General features: G+C 37.2%; 1 long non-coding RNA gene across 1 annotated transcript in view; it reads right to left on the bottom strand.

Moving 5' to 3' along the window:
- Nucleotides 1-828: 828 nt before the first annotated feature.
- Nucleotides 829-21,050, bottom strand: part of LOC150007778 (uncharacterized) — an 81,546-nt gene continuing 61,324 nt past the window's right edge. Inside the window, exon 3 of the long non-coding RNA XR_016511838.1 lies at nt 829-892. This is a non-coding gene — a long non-coding RNA (uncharacterized LOC150007778). The remainder of the gene's footprint in view (nt 893-21,050) is intronic.

Below are 21,050 nucleotides of genomic sequence, written 5' to 3'. Positions count from 1 at the left end.
AGATCAAACATTACAAGGTTAAAAACATTACAAGGTAAAAACGTCATGTGCCTCAATTAGAAGTTATTCTGCTTGTTTCATATTTTCCATTTGAACTTTTTTTTTAAAGAGTCCCAGTTTCTCTGAGGTTTTTCTCAGGAGGCTAAAATGTTATGCCTAATGTGTTTTGCCTAAAATGTTATCCAAATAATTCAGTGGGAAGACAGAGTTTGTCCCAATAATATCACCATTGCTTTAAAAACCAGAGTAAGAATTATGAATAAAACAGTTAAGTCAAAATGGAATGCCTCAAATTATCAGGATTATTTCAGAAATTAGATCTTAGAGTATTTTACACATATATAAGAAGTCAGTTAGCATGTGTTGGGCCTTTTCAAAGACTGTACCATTTGCACAATAAATCACCCAACTTTTAATTATGCTATTCAACCAATCTTTACTTAAATCATCATATTGCAGGTTAGCAATTTGGGCTGGTCAGCTGGATAGTTCTGGTCACAACCAGACTCATTCATGCATCTCAACCAGTTCCTGGAGTTAGTAAAGTTCTGGTTAGTCAAGGATGGTGTGATGGGCCAAATAATAAGCCCACCTCCACCCAAAGATATCCATATCCTAGTCCCTATAATTTGTGAATATATTACCTTATATGGCAAAGGGAGATTAAGATTGCAAATGGAATTAAGGTTAATCAATTCATCTTAAAACAAGGAGACTAACCTGGATTATTTGGGTTCACCCAATACAGTAACAAGGGTCCTTAAAATTGTAAGAGGGAACCAGAAGAGGAGGTCAGAATAATATGAGCTGAGAAAGACTCACCTGCAAATGCTGGCATTGGAGGTAGAGGAAGGGACCATAATCCGAGGAATGCAGGCAGCAGCCCCTCAAGCTGGAAAGGGTAAGAAAAGAATTACCTCCTAGAGCACGGGTCCCCAACCCCCAGTACCCATCTTTTGCCTATAGGAACCTGGATGCAGAGCAGGAGGTGAGTGGCATGCAACCGAGCAAAGCTTCATCTGTATTTACAGCTGTTTCCCATTGCTTGCATTACCACCTGAGCTCTGCCTCCTGTCAGATCAGCAGGGGCATTAGGTTTTCATAGGAGCAGAACCCTACTGTGAACTGCACATGCAAGGGATCTAGGTTGCACGCTGCTTATGAGAATCCAATGCCTGATCATCTGAGGTGGAGCTGAGGTGGAGCTGAGGAGGCGGCAATGCTAGTGCTGGGGAGTGGCTGCAAACACAGATAACCATTAGCAGAGAGGCTTGACTGCACAGAGATCGTAACAAATCAATTGCTTGCAGACTCATATCAAAACCCTATCAATCAAAACCTTATCAGTGAGTGGAAAGTGACAACTAAGCTGCATCTGGTGGCAGGCTATAAAGCTACCCACCACCACCCTGTCTCCACCCCAGGTTCATGGAAAAGTTGTCTTTCATGAAACCGGTACCTGGTGCCAAAAAGGTTGGGGACTGCTGTGCTAGAGCTTCCAGTAAAGAACAAAGCCTGGGTAATACCTTGATTTTAGCCCAGTGAGACTAGTATTGGACTTCTGACATACAAAACAGTAAGATAACAAATGGGTGTTCTAAGCCACTAAATTTGTGATAATTTGTTGTAGCAGCCATATAAAAATAGCACAGATTATCTCATCTGGAACACTTGGTCTCTGCTCGGCATGTTCTTTTACACTCTAGCAGCTTATGTCATGGGGTTTGTTCAGATGAAAGGTAAGCAGAATCCAAGAGGCTGAGTAGGTAGAGTGCTAGGCCTATTGATATCTAAGCCCAGAATTGACACACCATCGTTTCTGCCACATTCTATAGGCTACAGCAACTGACAAGGCCAACCCATATTTAAGGACTAGGGATATAAATTCCACCTCCTACTGAGAGGAGCTGTCAAGTAGCTCAAATAAAAGGAGGAAAGAATTAAATCTACTTTTTTAGTCTACCACAAAGACTAAAATCTTCATACCTCACTATTGTAAATTTTTTAGGAACTGGTTTTAAAATGTGACCAATGATATTATTTTAAAAATAAAAAGTGTGTGGTATAGTTTTAAAAATTTATTAGTTTTAAATTGTAATGCTATTTACTTTTCTCAAGAAGTTAAATCCTATTTTTTCATTTAAATTAAGTTAATATTATTCAGGGTGTCTATGTTACCTGGATAGCTAAAGGAGAGTTATCTGATAGAAATACAATGAGAGTTAAATACATAATTTAAAATTTTAAGAACCCACATTAAAAAGGTAAAAATAAATGGGTCTAGTCAAAGAACATGTATAAATGACCCACAGGCATGGACAACTGGGTGGGGACTGACTGTGGGAGAAGAGGGGACAGGGTGCGGGGAAGCAAGAGGGGTAAAAAAAAGTGGGACAACTGTAATAGAAAAACAAATTTTTAGTGGGAGAAAAATGAAAATATAAAGAATGGAAATGCAAGTTCAGTGAATATCAGAAGGACAAGGATTTTCCTTCACACTGTATACTTTTCTCCCTATCTGATCCCTCCAGCATTTGGCATTCTAAAGAAGTAAGTAATGACATAAGGTTCTTTGCATAAGACTAATAAGACCAATTGTTAATAGAGGTTTTTTTTTTGACCAAGACTTTGACTGGAATGTCATGCCTAAAGGAGACATGCTTGGGCTCTGGTTGTTACCAAAAAGCTCTAAGGAAATGACTTTCGAAGGTAATTAAAGCCCACGAGATAAAAGACTTGGTACCTTGATTGGTTGTGCGGTCCACAGCAATCTTCCCAGGGAAGGAATGAAGGTTGCTTTCCTGAAAGATAGCTAGAAGGAACCTTAAGGCACAATGGAAAACCTGAAGGACTTGGAAAAGACAGGTGTTTACAGGCAAGGCTGAATGACAGGTATGTGGCTCAGCTTCTGTGCCCTGATGGACAGACTGAGGGTCACCCTAAATGTCCCTTGTGTAAGTTCCAGCGAAGCGGAACTAAAGATCATAAGTGATCATTTGCTGCTCTTGTTGTGTTTATGCAAATGAACAGGATAAATTAAAAATGGACTTAATGCAGTCCTTTTAATGACAAGGAGGGTAATCTTAGGGAGAAAAATCATGATTCAAGGAAAATCACAATGATCAGTGGTATACTATAAAGTAGTGCAGCTAACCATCTTTAAAGTTTATTTTCATTTAAAATTTGTTTTCATTTGAAAGTTAAACTAGGTCTGTGATATTATCAAAGATGTTTAATTTACAGGCAAGAAGAATGTCAAATGTCTTGCAACTGGATGTCTTTCCAATAAGACAGTCTTACAGATTTAGAGACTTGTTTGTGGGTTATGTTTCATAAATTAACATGTGTTTTCTGTTTTCAAAGGGCATAAGCCTATCATCTCATTACCTGAGTGATTGTCTGTACATATTGGCCTCACTTAATCCTGTCTGCACCGCTGCCTCCTGAGACTCAATGGTTTGGCTGAACTAAGTGGCTGGGTTGATGAAGTATGGGGTGGTCTGTGGGCTTCACTTTAAAACTGGTTTCTCTTTTCTATCTTAATGGTTTGGACAGAAAGAGCTCAGAGGTCTGAGAGGGGGGAAACCTAAAATATTTCCCTCAGCCCAAACTAAGTATAATGGGCAAAAGGGTTTTGGACAGGTGTGACATGCTTGGCACACCTTCCTCCAAAGAAGCCCTTTTTTCCCTAATGTGGGACATTGAAAAATTAATACCTGCCTTTTGTCATCTAGTGGTTATGGATTGAATGATGCCTTTTAACCCTGTTGCCATCTGTTGCCCCCAGAATACAACAAGGATGCCAGCCTGTTAAACCAAGCACGCCGTGGTCTGGGGACAGTCAACTGACCTGGAGTCTGCACAATCCTTCCCCATGTGGGAAGGCCACCCTTCCCCCAACACCCCACTCTTATTAGCGATTTCTGGACCCAAGGATAGGTAGGACGATGACCATGTCCAGCTTGAAGCAGCTAGAGGAGCTCAAGACCTTCGCCCATTGTCCTTTATAAGATTATAAAGGGTCTTAAGTATGAGAGGGAGAGACTGTTATTTTTTATTGTTAAAATATTTATTTATTTATTTTAAAAAGAAGAAGAATATATGAAAGGGTGAAGTGGGAGAGCTTGTATGTATGACCCATGGGCATGGACTTGGAGGGGGGGATTGCTGGGAAGCGGTGGTGCAGGGCGGAGGGGAGCAAAGGGGAAAAAATTGGAACTATTGTAACAATATAATCAATAAAATATACTTTTAATAAAAGGTAAAAATAAATGGGGAACAAAAATTTAATAGCATATTTTATTTTATTTAACTAAATATACCTAAACATTATCATTCACCATGTAATTAATATAAAAATATTAATGAGATATTTTGCATTTTTTTTGTATTAAGTCTTCAAAATCCAGCGTGCACTTCACACTTCTTAGAAAATCTTTATTTGTATTAGCTATGTTTTGAGTGCTAAGTCATCCCAAGTCTAGCAGCTACCATACTAAGGAGATTATATCTAACGGATTTAACCTAAGGAAGCCCCAGGCAAAATTATAAGCTGCTAGAAGTTTGTCATTAGTATTCCTCTTCTCTCTTTTCTGCATTGAGGCACCTTCCTGATTCTCCTCTCAAGGGCCCCAGAGATTTGCTGCCCACATTCCTGCTCTGGAAAGACAAGAGAGAATAGGGCATGGAAATACATTGTGATTTAGACAGCCCTGGATTTGAAACCTAAAATGCCATTTACTGGACCTTACAACATAACTTAATCTGAGCTTCAGATTTATCATCAAGACATATCTCACTATTCTTCATAAAACTTTTATAAAGTTCAAATGCAATGATCTCTATAAAAGCATTTAGCACAAAGCTTGGCAGAATAAGAAGCTACTATTAAGTTTTTTAAATCACATCTGTCAGGAGAAGGCAATGCCTAATATTAACACAATGGTCTGCTTTAGAATTTTAGGTGGCAGGCACAAGCTGCCCAGGGTATTCCTTCAGAGGAAGGGAATCAGTCAGGAGTACAAACAGATGGTGCGGAAAGTGTATTAGAAAGCAGGTACCCTGTGAGACCCCTGATACTTCTAGACTTCTCTCCTAATGTTATAAAAGAAAAATTAGATTTTAAGAAGCCATATTTCAATTCAACATAATATAATTTATAGTTATTTTCATTGTGAGAACACTTCTCATCAGAATATGGCATAAACGATAAACTGGGTTTATATACAGAGTTCTTTAAAGCCTAGAGGCATATTGATTTTCTTAAATTAGGCAAACTACAGTCTGACTAAACACAGCGATGAAAATCAAAACAAACAAACAAAAAGGACAAATCTTGTAGTTTTTCTTATGAGGTGGACAAATCTAAACGCTGCTACATAATACCAGTGAAGTTCATACTGTCTTAGCGAATCACTGTTCTTACAAAGTGAACAAAAATATACAATTATTGTTAGCTTCCCAGAAAATGAATATAATATCAACAAATTAATATTCACTTCCTGGGTCAGTCAGATTGTCCTTTTGCATTTCCAAGACATACAGTCAGAACTGCAAACACAGTGTCTTTGGCCTTCAGACCACTGATTGCACACCAAATATCCGACAGATGTAATAGTGGGGCAACATGATAAGCAGGTGATGTGGGCTCCTGGGCTAAATGGGCAGCTGGTCAGACATTGGAACACCTTTCTAAGTTACTTGATGGATTACTTTCTTGAGGCTGCCGTAACAAAGCACTATAAAGTGGTGGCTTAAAACAGCAAAAAATTATTGTCTCAGAGTTCTGGAAGCTAAGGCTATGCTCCCTCTGAAATTTGTCTGGGAATCCTTCCTTGATTCTTCCCAGCTTCTGGTGGATTACTGACAATCCCTGGCCTTCCTTGGCTGGCAGTGGCCAAACTCTCATCTCTGTCTTTGTCATCACATGTCCTTCTCCTTGTGTGTGTGTCTTCATGGGACAATTTCTTATAAGAACACTGATCATCCTGGATTAGCAGTCCACCCTACTTGAATGGGATCTCCTCTTAACTATTTACATCTGTAATGACTCTATTTCCAAATAAGGTGACATTCTGAGATACTGGGGGTTAGGACTTCCAACCTATTTTTTTTTTATAATTTATTTGTTTGTTTGTTTATTTATTTTTAGAGAGAGGGGAAAGGAGAAAGAGAGGGAGAGAAACATCACTGTGTGGTTGCCTCTCACTTGCATCCCCAACTGGGGACCTGACATGCAACCTAGTAATGTGCCCTGACTGGGAATCGAACCAGCAACACTTGGCTCACAGGTCGATGCTCAATCCAGTGAGCCACAGCAGCCATGGCCCAACCTATCTTTTTGAGTGACACAAACCAACCCCTAAGACTTAGTTTAATTAGGATTTGAATAAAATGGTTGAGAGGCAATGTAGTATAGAGGCAGTGTAGTGAATCCTTACCAGTCTAAATGAATCCCAGTGAATTCAACCCCGAGCTTTGCTGCTTAGTGTGTAATCTCAAGAAAGTTACTTAACTGCAGGTGCCTCGGTTTTGTCTATAGGAGGATAATGTAGTAGTACCTAACTCACAAGGCTTCCTGAGGTCTGAATTAACATAGAAAATGCCTAATTAGTGCCTACCACATGTAAATACTATAAAGGTGGTTACTAACAGCTATGCTGCTGCTTTGTTTTGATTTTGCTCTTACAGTTATTTTTCTTTCTGTCACTTATGCTTATTGTATGTAAACAGAAAAACTTTCTAGAGAGAAATTTGGCCACACATGTCAAAAGCCTTAAAAAATGTTTATAACATTTGATCCAAGCATTCTATTTCTTTAAAAAAGTATTCAAAATAAATAATTTAAGATGAGTGCAAAAGTTCAGCTACAAGTTTTTTCATAGTCCTATTTATAATAACTAAAAGCTATTTCTGTAATGACTGATTTTTAAAAATCATGGTCTATTAATATAATCAAATATTATCAATAACAAAAACTTGAATCTGAAATAATTTTGACAAGAAAACACATTTATTATTAATTGTTGGGTGAAATGAGAACAAAAGTACAAATAGTAGCACTAGTCAATAGGTTTTCTGCAATAACAAAAATGTTCTATATCTACTCCATTCAATATGGTAGTCAATGGCCACACCTGGTAACCAAACACTTCAAATGTGGCTAGTGAAAGTAAGAAACTTGGTTTTTAATTTTATTTTTAATTAATTTAAATTTAAATAGTCAGATGTGGCTCATGGCAACAACATAAACAGCTAAGTCCAGTATCTTCTGTTTGATTCTTCTGCTCCTTCTTTCTTCACTTTCCTTTAAAGTAAGTCTCTCTCATGTCCCTGTCCCTCCCTCCAAACTCCACTCTACAAGTAATCCCCACTCTCCTCCCTCTATTTTTTTCTACATGTCTCATCTGGTCTCAGGAAATAATGTAATAAAGTACACCTTTTTTCAAGGAGTAATGGCACTTGATGTGCTACTTGTTTTGTAACGTATTTTGGAATTTAATTTGACCTACTGCCAAAATAATCTCATGAGAATTTCACACATTAAGCTGAATATGGAGTCAGTAAATAAAATTATTATTGACCATATAATAAGAGACCTTCCCTATTCACATTTTAAAACATTAAATGTTGCTCTGAGAATAAGCCATTAGACTTATTTAGTGAGGACACTAATGTGCTAAACTATGACTAAAATATAGAGCAACTGCAGCTTTGCTGAATTGGTTTATTAGCTCTTGTAGTTTTCTTATGGAGTCTTTAGGGTTTTCTCTGTAAAGGATCATGTCATTTATGACTAGAAACAATTTTACTTCTATTCCAATTTGAATTTTCTTATTTCTTTTTCTTGTCTAATTGCTCTGGTCAGAACTTCCAGAACAGTGGTGAAGAGCAGTGGTAAAAGTAGGGTTAACTTATTCTGCTCTAGATTTTATGGGAAAAGCTTTTTATTCTCTCACCATTAAGTATAATGTTTTTATTTGCATATGGGCTTTTTGTTTATAAATACCCTTCTCCATGTTGAAGAAGTTCCCTTATATTCCTAGTTTTCTGAGAGTTTTTATAATAAAAGGCTGTTAAGACTTTATAGAAGTGAATTACTTCCAGGTAATTAACATCCTGTAAACAGAACCTAGTATTGAGCTTTGCATGGTCAACAGCTTAATAAGTGTTTGCTGAGTTAAACCAATTTGAAAATAGCAAACACCAAAAACCTGAAATCACATGTCAAGAGACATTCTTCGATAAATTATTCTCAGAGATTCATTTGGAGAGGTTGGCTTTTTGTTCCCCACACAAGCCATATAATTTACATACAAGTCTTTTCTAAAAATCACCTCATATACTAATTAAATTTTAAAATATGTAAAAAGTTAATTCGGACACATAATATCACTAGTAAATACAGTTGTCTAAGAACACTTCTGGATTTAAACAGGCTCAGTCAAATGAGGGCATAGGGAAGCAAAGCCTCTGCCTGAACTCTCTGTAAAGGGTATGCAGCTTGGGAGCCTGTGTCAGATATAAAAGGTTCCTCGAGAGTTCGATGTTAAATTTGAATATCTGAGAGTTTTCTCTAATTAGATCATATGACATAAATTTTTTAAGTCTATCAACATCAGAGTAACGTTTTGTATAAGGGGCCCTGTAGCCTCCACCTGAAGGCTATATTTTTCCTCCTGGGTACATCTGTGGCATTTCTTGCTAGGTATGATGGCCCCAGGTATGTTATTTTCCTTTCAGACATCCTAAGTGGACCTTGCTGATGAAAAAAAAAAAAAAATCCACAAGGAACATGCAGTACAAAATAATATTTGTCACTGATGTGGTAGAAATAGAAAATCACACAAACAATTTGGGAATTATAGGTTCATCACCACTGGGGTGAAAAGTTATAGACCATTTCTCACCCTCAATTATCCATTGGTTCCCTGTTGTGCCTGAGCCAAATACTTGGTTTCTTTGCATGCTCTTCTAACTTCTCCTCACCAAGATCTAACACTCAAAAATGCCAGCCAGGAGTGACACTGGCCAGGTTCTTGGTGAATACCTTGGAGGGCAATAATAAATGTTTACATGTAACTCATAATTAATCATCAAACTTCCTTTTGGGAAAAAAAAAGGTTTGGGGGTATATTTTACTGTCTGGGGGCAAGAAATGACAGGATGAGAAGAGAGGAGAAACAAGTCAGGGGGGATGATTGAAAACATTTGACTTGGCTTGAAATAAAAGTACATATTTCACACATATTTTTAACCAACCCCAAAAGACAGCCTGACTTCGAACATGCTGAACAGGAAGCCATTTACTGTTGGAATGCTTGCTGAGCCCATCCAAAACACACACACACTCCTAATACCCCTGGGCTATCTAAAAAGGGTTGGGGTGAAAATATTTCATTTATATGTGCAATTCTGCTTCCTGTTTTATTTTTTCCCTCTCTGCCAACTCTGTTTTTCAAACTTTGTGAAAAATGATAGGAAACCCATTTCATTTTTCTTCCCACCCTTTATTGACTCAGCTGTACATTCTACCTCAATTTATAGCTCATACCTGGCTTGAAGACCAAAGAAAGAAAGAAAGGTAAAGACGGATGTTAAACTCTCATGGTTACTGTGGTTAAAAAGGAATCTGGGTGGAGAAAAGCTTGCTGTGGTATCAATATCAAGGGCAGGAGGGTGTGGAACAGGGGCTGGCCTTGGCTTTGAGAATGTGTGCATTCAGTAGTATGCATGCAAAAAGAGGGAAAGGAGGAATATGGAGAGGAGGGAAAGGAGAAAAGAGTTTTCTGAGTATTAGATGAGTGACTGGAGACATGGAATATTAGTATATTTCAAAGAAACAGTCTGGTTATCAAGAAGAATTTTTAAGTATTTCCAACAAAAAATAGAAAGATTCAAATAATTAAGAATTATAATTCAAGCAAAAGATTTTCCAAAACTTTCTTTAACTATATTGGAGTGCTTTTATGCTTAGTTTAATGTTGAAGTTATGCTCTTTTAGAATAAAATGAGTTCCAGATGGGTGTACTTTACTTAGTGTACCTGTTGCCCTTATTATGTTATTTTGATTTCATGAACTGCTGAATCAATGTGCAATAAAACATTTGAAAGAAAATCTGAAACCAAATGGAAATCCAGCAAGTTTGAAGTTCAGATTTCAAAATTCTTGAACTCAATTTAATTTTCCCAGAAAGCTGACCACACTCTATGGAAATCCCGTCATAGGAAGGGTTTTATAATTGAGAAGTTTGTTTTAAATACTTCAAAGAGGTGGGGAAACCTGTAAATACCTGAGCTCAAGTATTTCAACACTGGCTCTTGAAGCTATGTTTCAATAATTAATTTCAGATAGATTAACACTCTAAGTGGAACACCATTCTGGGACATTCTACCTGTCACTACGGGCTTTACAATGCTTTAATGCCCAGGTAACTGGTCTGCTTTCAGCTCCTACTTGAAGTTGATAAGAGCAAGGTAGAAAACCACTTCTAAATTCTTGTGGAAATATTCAACTGTATTGTAATACAGTTCCTTGTGTCTTTTGTTAAACCTCCTTTCAAAGTTTATAAACAAGAACCATGATAACATGAATTTGTACTTTTGAGTTCAAAAAGAAAGCCAGACTATATTAACCTAAAAATACTGTGTGGCCACAGATGCACACTGCTGTGAGCCCCACACAGTTCCAGTTAAGACTACATTACTGATCCTTCCCCCTGTAACATATTCTCACAATGCCTTATTTTACGGAAGGTGATTTAAGAGATATCTGATATATTTTCAAGGTAAACTACAGGGGGTGGTCAGTTTCACTGCACAGTTCCAGCAGCCATCTGCAATAATCATTAAGACTACTGTTACAAAATTCCTGAGAGCAGTTTCCTCACAATATTAGATGTTCTGGAACTATGTGCCATTGCACTATTGTATTCACTCACCTATGAAACGTGCCCTTCCAGGGGTGTGCTGGTAAATCAACTATTGAGGTAGGGGAAGAGGCTGATTGCAATCTTGGCCAATTTCTATAGTATAAATTCTCCCATTGTGGTCAGTTCTAAGACACTGACTTGATGATGTCGCTGAACACAGATATAAGCCAGCTCCAGCACATCACTCATGCCAATCCAACACCCCAGGACCAACAGAATGTGTCAGAAGAGGATACCCTTCCCTCCTAAGTGTCCTTGGGATCCAGATAGCTTCATTCTTTACATCTGGTGACCAACAAGCCAAAGAATCATGAAGCCTTAGGCACTGAGATCGACTTTGGGTAGGTAAACGCTCAGCGCTACCTTAAGGAGGCCAGTCAACCTTCCTGACCTTTCTGCTCCTATTTCTCCCACTCTGAACCTTCTTCTGTGCCCTGACTCCGGTATCCAGTTGGCACCCTGAAGGGTCTCCCAGAGATGGGTGATTAGGGATTTACTTCCTCTATTAATTTCTACTAGAATTGTGCCTCCTAGAGTTAAAAATCTAACTCCAGTTCCCTTAACAGTAAGTCAAACCACTTTCCACAGGTAACAACTCAAACTGCGCTTGACTAAGGGTTTGGCTACTGCTAAAAGATGCCAAACCCATCTCCTCCGCTGTTCCTCTGTGACCAGACACTCTAACCCCAGAGGTTGGTGCTTACCTACATTGGAATGGCATTTTTGCTACATTCCCTGAATTTTGGGTTTTCAAGGTTGCAGTCTCTTTGTTGAGGTGGGGGCCCTACAGCTAGTCCTGTATCCATTACTTCCTTCTGCTAAACTTAAATCCCTTCAGTGTCCTCCCTATTTCCACATTTTGATGTAACCCTCCTGGAGGCCATTCCAGATAGGTACTGAGTAGAACTAAACATTCTTCTCAACCTAACATAACCACTTCCAGTTTTTCAAACATAAAGGTCAGTTTAAGGTCAAGAAATGACTCAAACCTTTCCATGTATAACTGTAATTTTAAAATTTTTAATTCGGTGACAATAGTCTGCATATGACTAGATTAGGTATGTACTATATGTGATGCCTAGCATGGTACCTGTATACAATAATAGTACAGAATTCAGGTTAACTATGCTCCAGACACCATACCTCACAATCAGACTTCTAAACAATCTTTTCATTCCAATCTTATCCCTATATAAAGCACATAGCAGGAGCGACCACCTTCAAACCTGCATCTGATCAGGTCATAAAACGTAAAATTATTTAAGCTTTCCAATATTTTCTCACCCAACCAAGAATTAACTACCCAGGTCTTGTCTAAGCCTACAAAGCCTTTCATGCCCTGGCCTCTGCTAACTTTCCTGCTTTCTTTCTGATTCTCATATCAAGCTTCCAGCCTTCACAGGAGCATTGCCTTTGCTGTCTACCACCTGGCATACTCTTCCTCTAGATCAGCATATGGCTATCTCCTTTTTCGTCACCAGATCTTGGATTAAATGATATCACTTCACAGAGGCTTCCCCTGTTCACCTAATTTCAGTAGCCATGCAGTCACTCTATCATATCACCTTATTATAATCCTCTCCATAGTAATTTTATCCTTATGTGCTATGTCTATTGTTTATTCATTTATTGCCTATCTTCCCCATTAAAGTGTAAGTAGAGGTTCTGTCTTTCTAACCAATGTATTCATAGAGCATCTAATTTGTAAAACAGTTACTTTTTTCAGCCTACAAATAATATGTGTGTATTGTTGCAGACTCCTTGAAAGAAATCCTTGGTCTTGTCCCATCTATGGCTGACTACATTAGATATTGCTTCCCCTGAAATCTAGCCAATTATAATCATCACCCAACTATTTGAAACTGAAGGCAATAGTATCTAAGTCCCAAACTTTGCCAGTTAGTTCCTATGACTAGGCTGGCCAATCACTGTCTCCCACAGCAATTGAATCTGTGTTCTTCCAGGCCCCTATCTTGACATGAATAGGAATCACTAAGTACCTCATCATGTAATGGAAAAGGTATATACCATAAAACCTTATCTCTAAAATCTGGCATTTCAGCATTTTAAGTATCACATCACAATAAGTAGATTGATTCATCTCCAGTTATTGCAGGAAAAAAGAATGGGATATGAAAGAGATGGAAAGCTACTTTATAGAAGCAGAGGTTTCTGGGTAATGGTAGAGAGTCTTCTAGGGAGGCCTCAAGCTAGTTGACTTGGTATTAAAGTCATGGACATTCTTGTGCAAGCACTATGCCAAGGTATTTTATAGGAAGTATTTTTGATGAAACTACTTTCACATAGCAGGCAAATTACTTTCTTCACTGTCTCTATATAATTAGTAGAGAAAACAAATTTTAAGAACAAAGAATATCATTCATAAGCTGTGTTTCACAATAAATATGAATTATCCAACTGAGGACTACTGTTGCAGACATACAGGCTGAGAATGTGGCAATAGTGTCTGCCAACAAGTGACAATAGAGACTGAGAATTTGGCACTAGTGACTAATCCAATATGGACTGGCAAGGAATAGAAAAACAGAATGAAAACCAGAGTAAAAGAGAACAGAAATTCAAAAACATGAGGACATGGATACTTGGACTGTGTCTCTTGAAGTTTCACCAAAACATAAAACCACTGGTAGATTTACTCATTTATTATTTGTTGGTGCTATACATGTGGAATAACAAATATGATATGATAAATTGTTAGAGACCTAAAAAATATATAAGCCACTTCATAAGTGTGTTTGATTCTAAACTAGTTATTTCAGTTGAATCAAGACAAACTAAAGAGCACACCTTTTGTAATAATTGAGAGGTATAACTTGAATCAAGTGGACACACACTATATCTTTAGTCATTTATCCAGTGAAGGTAAAACAGTTTACAAATTCCTGTAGCAGGCTTCCTTAAAACACTGCACCCAATTAGGTGTTCCTCAAAGAAAAGAAAAGGAGAAGGTGACTTTGTATGCCCATATCAGTTTTGAGAATACTGGATTAAACAACGTCAAACATTTATGTCCAGATGCTTCAATAAGCTAATGTGCAAGATGTATCTCCAAGGGTATAAGAGGCCACTTTCAGATGATCATGGACTCCTTTCTACATAAAATATCTATTAACCTCTGAAAAAACACTATGCAGGGAACACTGCCACAGGAAATGGTGCCTTTAAAAGTTTCATACTTGTTATACCTCTATTAGGGAATGACAATAAGATTCTCAGTCTTCTACCACTGGGAGCTATAACAAAACAAAACTATGATGTTCTATAAAATCTCCTAGAGCCTTCTGCTCAGAGCTCATTAGCTTGAATTTGTGCACACAACCAGACAGATCCAGGTGCAAGGAATGCTAGAAGAGTGAGATTTAGATTTCCCAGCACCTGTGGTAGATGGAGGTATAAAAGAGAAGTTGGAAACCGGTCTGGAGATTTCACAACTGTAGTTCATGATTTGAAGGGGAAGTATCTGGTTTGTACCAACAGATATTAAAATGTGCTAAATACAGTTACAATATTAAAATAGTATGGTATGGGAGCAAAAATAAACATACTAGAAATAGACCTAATATATAGCTCAGTAACTACATTGCGTATAATATATTTAGTATATTATAAAGATACTTTCTAAGTCCATTAGGAAAGAAAGGTTTACTCAATAAATAATTACAGAAAAATGGTTAGCTATTTGGAAAATACATAACATTAATTTCTACCTCAAATCATAGTCAATATACTTAAGAGTTTAATGCTGTCGTTGTTGTTTTTTAAGGCCCAAAAGAAAAGATGGCTATGAAGATTTTGTGATTTTTAAGTTTACTAAACATAAAAGGTAAGACCAAAAGAATAAAAATACTTCATAGATAAAGGGTCAGTAAAATTGTCTTAAAAAAAAACAAAAAACAATGGCATGGATCACAAAAAGGATCCCAAACAAAATGTAAAAATAAAACCTTGGGGAAACCAGTTGCCAAAATATGACAGATAGCAAGTTGATATATTAATAGGTCAAGAATTTCTACAAATAGGGAAAAGAAAATGAATAGACAACTTATAGGGAAAAAATATATAATAAAAGCATTAAATTTTTTTCTAAAATAGTCAAAGAAATACACATTTAAATTAAGACATTATAATATTAGCATGCAATTACTTATTTGAAATAAAAATTTAAAATTTTGTCATCAGTGTGCTATAGTATACAAGGTCATAAGTTAGAAGTAGGAAGGTAATGTCTCACAATCTTTCTGGAATGCAATTTAGTCATATATTTAATGCTTTTGGTTTTGTATTCCACTTCTAAGAAAATTACCCTAAAAAGTATAATAAGATGGAAAAATGACTCAAATTTAAGAATGCTCATCATGGTTTAATTTTTAATGACAAATATGAGAAATAATTCATTGAACATTTATTAATCATGTGATAATAATAATTGCTTACTTTATTATTACTGACTGGCTAATTAATAATTATTAATGATTATGATTTATAATGGCTTTATTATTATAAGGATACTAATAATTTGTGCCAGAAATTATACTAAATGTTTTGATGAATACAGATTAACCACTTAATTCCTTATAACAACTGTATAACTTTGTATGATTATTTTTATCTCTTTTTTAAGGAGAAGAAACTGAGATACTGAGAGGTTAAGTAACTTGCCCAAAAGCACCCAGCTGGCAGACAGCAGAAATGGGATTTAAACCCAGGCAGTCTGACTCCAGAACCCATGGTCTTAACTCTTACACATATTACCTCACACATCTATCCATAAAATTGAACATGAAATAGTCACTGAAATGTTTTCAAAAACTATTTAATGATGTGGGAACATAGTTTCATTATAATTAGGGAAAATATTATTCCACAAAAATATATGTATTATCCCAATTTTGGTAACAAGAATAATATACATGAATAGGAAAACTTAGACTTCTGGACAAGATGGAGACATAGGTAGATATGCTTCACCTCCTCATGCAACCATAGAAAGAATTACAACCAGATCTCAAAAAATAAATAAATAAGTAACAACCAGGACCATCAGAAAATCAAGCTATGTGGAACTCTGACAACCAAGGATTTAAAGAAGCCACATTCATCTAGACAGGTAGGAGGAGCAGAGTAACAGAGATGGAGCCAAGAGGCAGTGTGGCTTGCATAGGCAGCAGCAGCAGAACAAACAATTCCACATTCATGAATGGGGGATAAAAATCAGGAGGGATACCCTGTGAGTGAGTAATCCCATCCCCAGGCCAGATCACACAGCCCATTACCACTGGCTGTAAAAACAAGTGGGGGTTGGGGTGGCAGAAGAAACTTTCAGATTTTCACTGCTTAAAGGGCCAACATGCTCTTAGAACATATGAAAACCACAGGGCAGCAACGGGAAGGGCACCAATTGCATATGGGAAGAGGGTGAAGTGACTGGAAACAGGGCAAGTGCTGGGAAAATCACCAGAAGCATTGTCTGCTCTCTGAGCCTCCTACCACAAACAGAGCCACAAAATGGTGAAGCTGGTGGCCCCACCCTGGCGATTACCTAAGGCTCTGCCCCACACAATTTACAGGTGCCTTAGTTACATAGGCCACGCTACTAAGACAGGGAGAAAAGCAGCTCTACCTATTACACAGAAACAAACACAGGAAGACTGTCAAATTGAGGAGGCAAAGAAATATGGCCCAAATGAAAGGACCGAACAGAACCCCAGAAAAATAACTAAATGACAGAGATAGCCAACCTATTAGATGCAGAGATCAAAACACTGTTGATAAGGATGCTCAGAGAACTCACAGAGTACAGCAAAAAGATAAAGGAAGAAATGAAGATTACACAAAGTGAAATAAAGAAACATATACATGGAACCAACAGTGAAGGGAAGGAAGCCAGGATTCAAATCAATGATTTGCAACAAGAGGAAGAAATAAACATTCAACCAGAACAGAAAGAAGAAACAAGAATGTAAAGGAAAAAAAAATGAGGAGAGGCTTAGAAACCTCTAAGACAACTTTAAATGTACCAACATCTGAATCATAGGGTGCCAGAAAGAGAAGAAGAAAAGCAAGAAGTTGAAAACTTATTTTTAAAAATGATGAAAGAAAAATTCCCTAATTTGGCGAACAAAATAGACATACAAGTCCAGGAAGCACAGAGTCCCAAACAAGCTAGACCCAAAGAGGACCACACCAAGACACATCATAATTCAAATGCCAAAGGATAAAGATAAAAAGAGAATCTTAAAAGCAGCAAGAGAAAAGCAGAGACTTACCTACAAAGTAGTTCTCATAAAACTATCAGCTGATTTCTCAAAAGAAACTCTGCAGACTGGAAGAGGCTGGCAAGAAGTATTCAGAGTGATGAAAAGCAAGGACTTACACCCAAGATTACTATATCCAGCAAAGCTATCATTTAGAATGGAAAGGCAGATAAAGTGCCTCCCAGACAAGGTAAAGCTAAAGGAATTCACCATCACCAAGCCATTATTACATGAAATGTTAAAGAGAGTTATTTTAGAAAAAGAAGAATAAAACTATGAACATTAAAATGACAACAAACTCACAACTATCAACAACTGAATCTAAAAAAAGAAAAAAAACTAAACTAAACTAACAGAATAACCAGAACAGGAAGAGAATGATAGGTATGGAGAGCATTTGAAGAGTTGTCATCTGGGAGGGGGAAGGGAAAAAATAGGGGGAAAGCTGTAGGGATTAAAAAGCATACTTGGTAGGTACAAAATAGACAGGGGGATGTTAAGAACAGTACAAGAAAGGGAGAAGCCAAAGAACTTCCATACATTAGCCATGGACATGAACTATGGTGGGGGTGGGATTGCTGGAGGGAAGGTGGGTACTGGAGCAGAGGGGGGCCAAGGGGGAAAATGTGGACAACTGTAACAGTATAATCAATAAAATATACTTTTACTTCTATATCTCCTTCTAAGAAAAACTTAGAAGATACGTGCGCGCACACACACACACACACATACACACACACATACTGTATTTTTCACTCCATAAGATGCACTTTTCTTCCCCCAAAGTGGGGGCGGGGGTGTCTGTGCTTCTAATAGAGTGAGTATTGCATCACAGACTGTGATGTGTATTACCTGACCTGTCAGCGGTGGTGACAGCTGTTAGACGAGGAAGTGGTGGGCCATGTAAAGCCCTAGGGATGCTTTACTGTTGAATCTCAGGGTGTCTGGTCAGTATGAAGATAGCGAAGAAAGTGATATCAGTGATTGTGAGCAACTGAGTTTCATAAATTCTGACACTAGTGATGATGAGTTCTTGGGGTTCCCAGAAAACTAGAAGAGTACTTGAACCTTAAAGTCTCTGCTCATTTGTTAACGACAGTGATGATGGTTCTAATACCGCTATTGACTGCTGTTCGCTTTACATGATTGAAATATTATTCTGTTATATTTTATTAAATATTTTAGTACATCATTTGGTTCAGAATATTTTTTTCTTGTTTTCTTCCTCTAAACCTACGTGCATCTTATGGTCAGGTCCATCTTATAGTACGAAAAATACAGTATATGCAAACCTCAAAGTAATTATCCTTGCCTGGTAAGAAAGCTGTAATTTTCATTTCCTTCTTTATATTTTCATGTGTTTATAAAGTTCTAAAGAAGACATGTGTTACTTTTATCATTGGAAAAGAATGCAAGTCATTTATAAAAGTAATAAAAAATATTGGTATATAACTAGAATAATTTATATCCTCTTGCCTTATCTTTCTAATTGCATTCTCAAGCTAGTACTAAATGGCCTAACTATGCTTACAGCAATATGAGAGTTGCAGCTATGCACTCAAAGCTGCCCCAGTTATAGAATTCATTCCCCACTTATGTATCTGAAATGCTGCTTCTAGCACATTCCTCACAGTAATGCTGAAGACATCCCACAAGGACTCCATAGCCATTGCTGAAACAAACACACAAAACCCCTCCGTTATAAAATTTCCAATTCTACCAATTGAGAGATAGAAATATTTATCAAAATGATTACTTTCTTCATTTTTCTTTCTTTCCCTTTCTTTTCCTCACTCCCTCCTTTCCTTCCTTCCTTCCTTCCTTCCTTCCTTCCTTCCTTCCTTCTTCCCTTCCTTCCTTCCTTCCTTCCTTCCTTCTTCCCTTCCTTCCTTCCTTCCTTCCTTCCATTCCTTTCCTTCCTTCTTTCTTTCTTTTTTCTGCAAGGACATTAAAACATTCCTGTTTATAGCCACTACTATGCGCCTTTCAACCATAACCTATTACCATGATTAAAAAAACCCTCTCAATTTGTTTCATGGAATTCAGACACAGCTTGGGCTTCTAAACCAATTTAAAAATCTTATTGTGTAGAACTTGCTTTTCTCAAGCCCCTGACTACTAAAGACAGAAGACAACAACAACACACACACACACACACACACACACACACACACCACTTACCTATAAAGAAAAATTGAAAACAATTTTACATAGTTTTACATATATTATCTCATTTTAGCCTCACAAAATCTCTTTGAGGTCATAAAGATGCAAACCCTTGGGCCACTGGAAAGCTTTCAAAATAAAGTTAAATTATGACATAAAAAAAAACTGAAGTATCAAAGTTATTCACATACCACAGAGTTTCAAAGGCTAAAAGCTGACCACGAGTAATAAAAAGCAATGCGCAAGTAAACGAATGCAGGAGTTATGGTTAGGGCAGATTGCTATTTGGGGTCTGGCTAAAAGATCTGCAATAAAGCACTGGCAAAGCTAGATTGATCTTCTCATCCTACCAAGAGGATTTTTTAAAATACATCCTGAATACAAATTATTTATTTTTCTAGGAGCACTTTTTGTCCTTGTCCTTGTCAAACCTCACTTCCCTAAAAAACCATTCTCTACCCTCAATCACTGGACAGAGGTTTTAAATCCATCAGCCAGCTAAACACAGGAGTGGGTCTCTGGGGCCCTGGTATGACTGTGCCACCAAGGGAGTATGAGTGTCAATAACTAAGTCAGCCCATGGCCTTCATTCAGTTTGCCCAGAAGCAAAATAGAAATAACAGTGCTTATTTTAACTTCACACCTGATTGGGAATGCAGACAGCGCCTTAAAGTTACTCTTCCCTTGCACCTAAAAACAAAGAACTAACTAGGCAAATCAATGGGGGAAATATGACAAGATAGAACTTGATTCCAAACAAGCACAGATCTAATCCAGCCCCTTGCTCCTTCCAATGTCAATGGTTTCCCTGTCCCATGGGCAACAAAATCCAAACCATCTGCACTCTCCTGAAAGAACCTTCCCAATCCGACCTTTGCTTCTTTCCTAAATCAATACTCTTGCCCTAGTGCAGTTTATACACAATTCACAGAATACATCCTGCCCCATCTTGTCTCTGAGCCTCTGCTCATTGGACATTCTTCCCTCCACTTCCACGGGTTGAATTTAACAGAAGTAATTGTGATTATTAATTGAGTTTTCCCTTGTGCCAAGCAGTGTTCTCTAAATTATTAATGTTTATCACCCCACAGGAATCTCACAACAACCCTGTATTGTTCCTTATTATAATTCTTATCACAAATGAGAAAAGCAAAGCATATAGTTGAAAATTTTGCCTTTAAGAACTAAACAATTTTTTGTTTTGTTTTATATTATATTAATTTAATCATTCTTTTCATCTGTGATTGATTGATTGTGCCTGTTGTAGGCCATTACATGACCTGCCTTGTATGACAGCTACTTGTTCAGTGGGCCCTAGAGTGTAGAGAGGGGTGTCTCTAAGTGAGGTCCCAACACTTTGGGGGTCCCTAAGATCCCTTCAGGGGTTCTATGAGGTCAAAACTATTTTCATAATACTACTAGGACCTTATTGCCTTAATGGTGTGCATTATCACACAAATACACAAAATAATTGCAAAAGCACATACTACAATACTGCTATTTTCTGTTAAACCAAGCATCAAAGATATTTTTAGAACATAAAACAATGCCACTTTGCTAATTTTTTTGTTTGTTTTGGAACTAATTTTTATTAAATGTTTATGTTTATATATAATGAGTTTAGGAGTTTATTTTAAGATAAACAACACATACAAATTAAAAAATTTCAAGCAATTTT

The sequence above is a fragment of the Furipterus horrens genome, unplaced genomic scaffold (genome assembly GCF_987537825.1).
Source record: "Furipterus horrens unplaced genomic scaffold, mFurHor1.1.pri manual_scaffold_6, whole genome shotgun sequence".
NCBI classification, from domain to species: domain Eukaryota; kingdom Metazoa; phylum Chordata; class Mammalia; order Chiroptera; family Furipteridae; genus Furipterus; species Furipterus horrens.
Note: the sequence above shows the minus strand (reverse complement) of the source record. Positions and strands in the feature narration are given on the sequence as shown.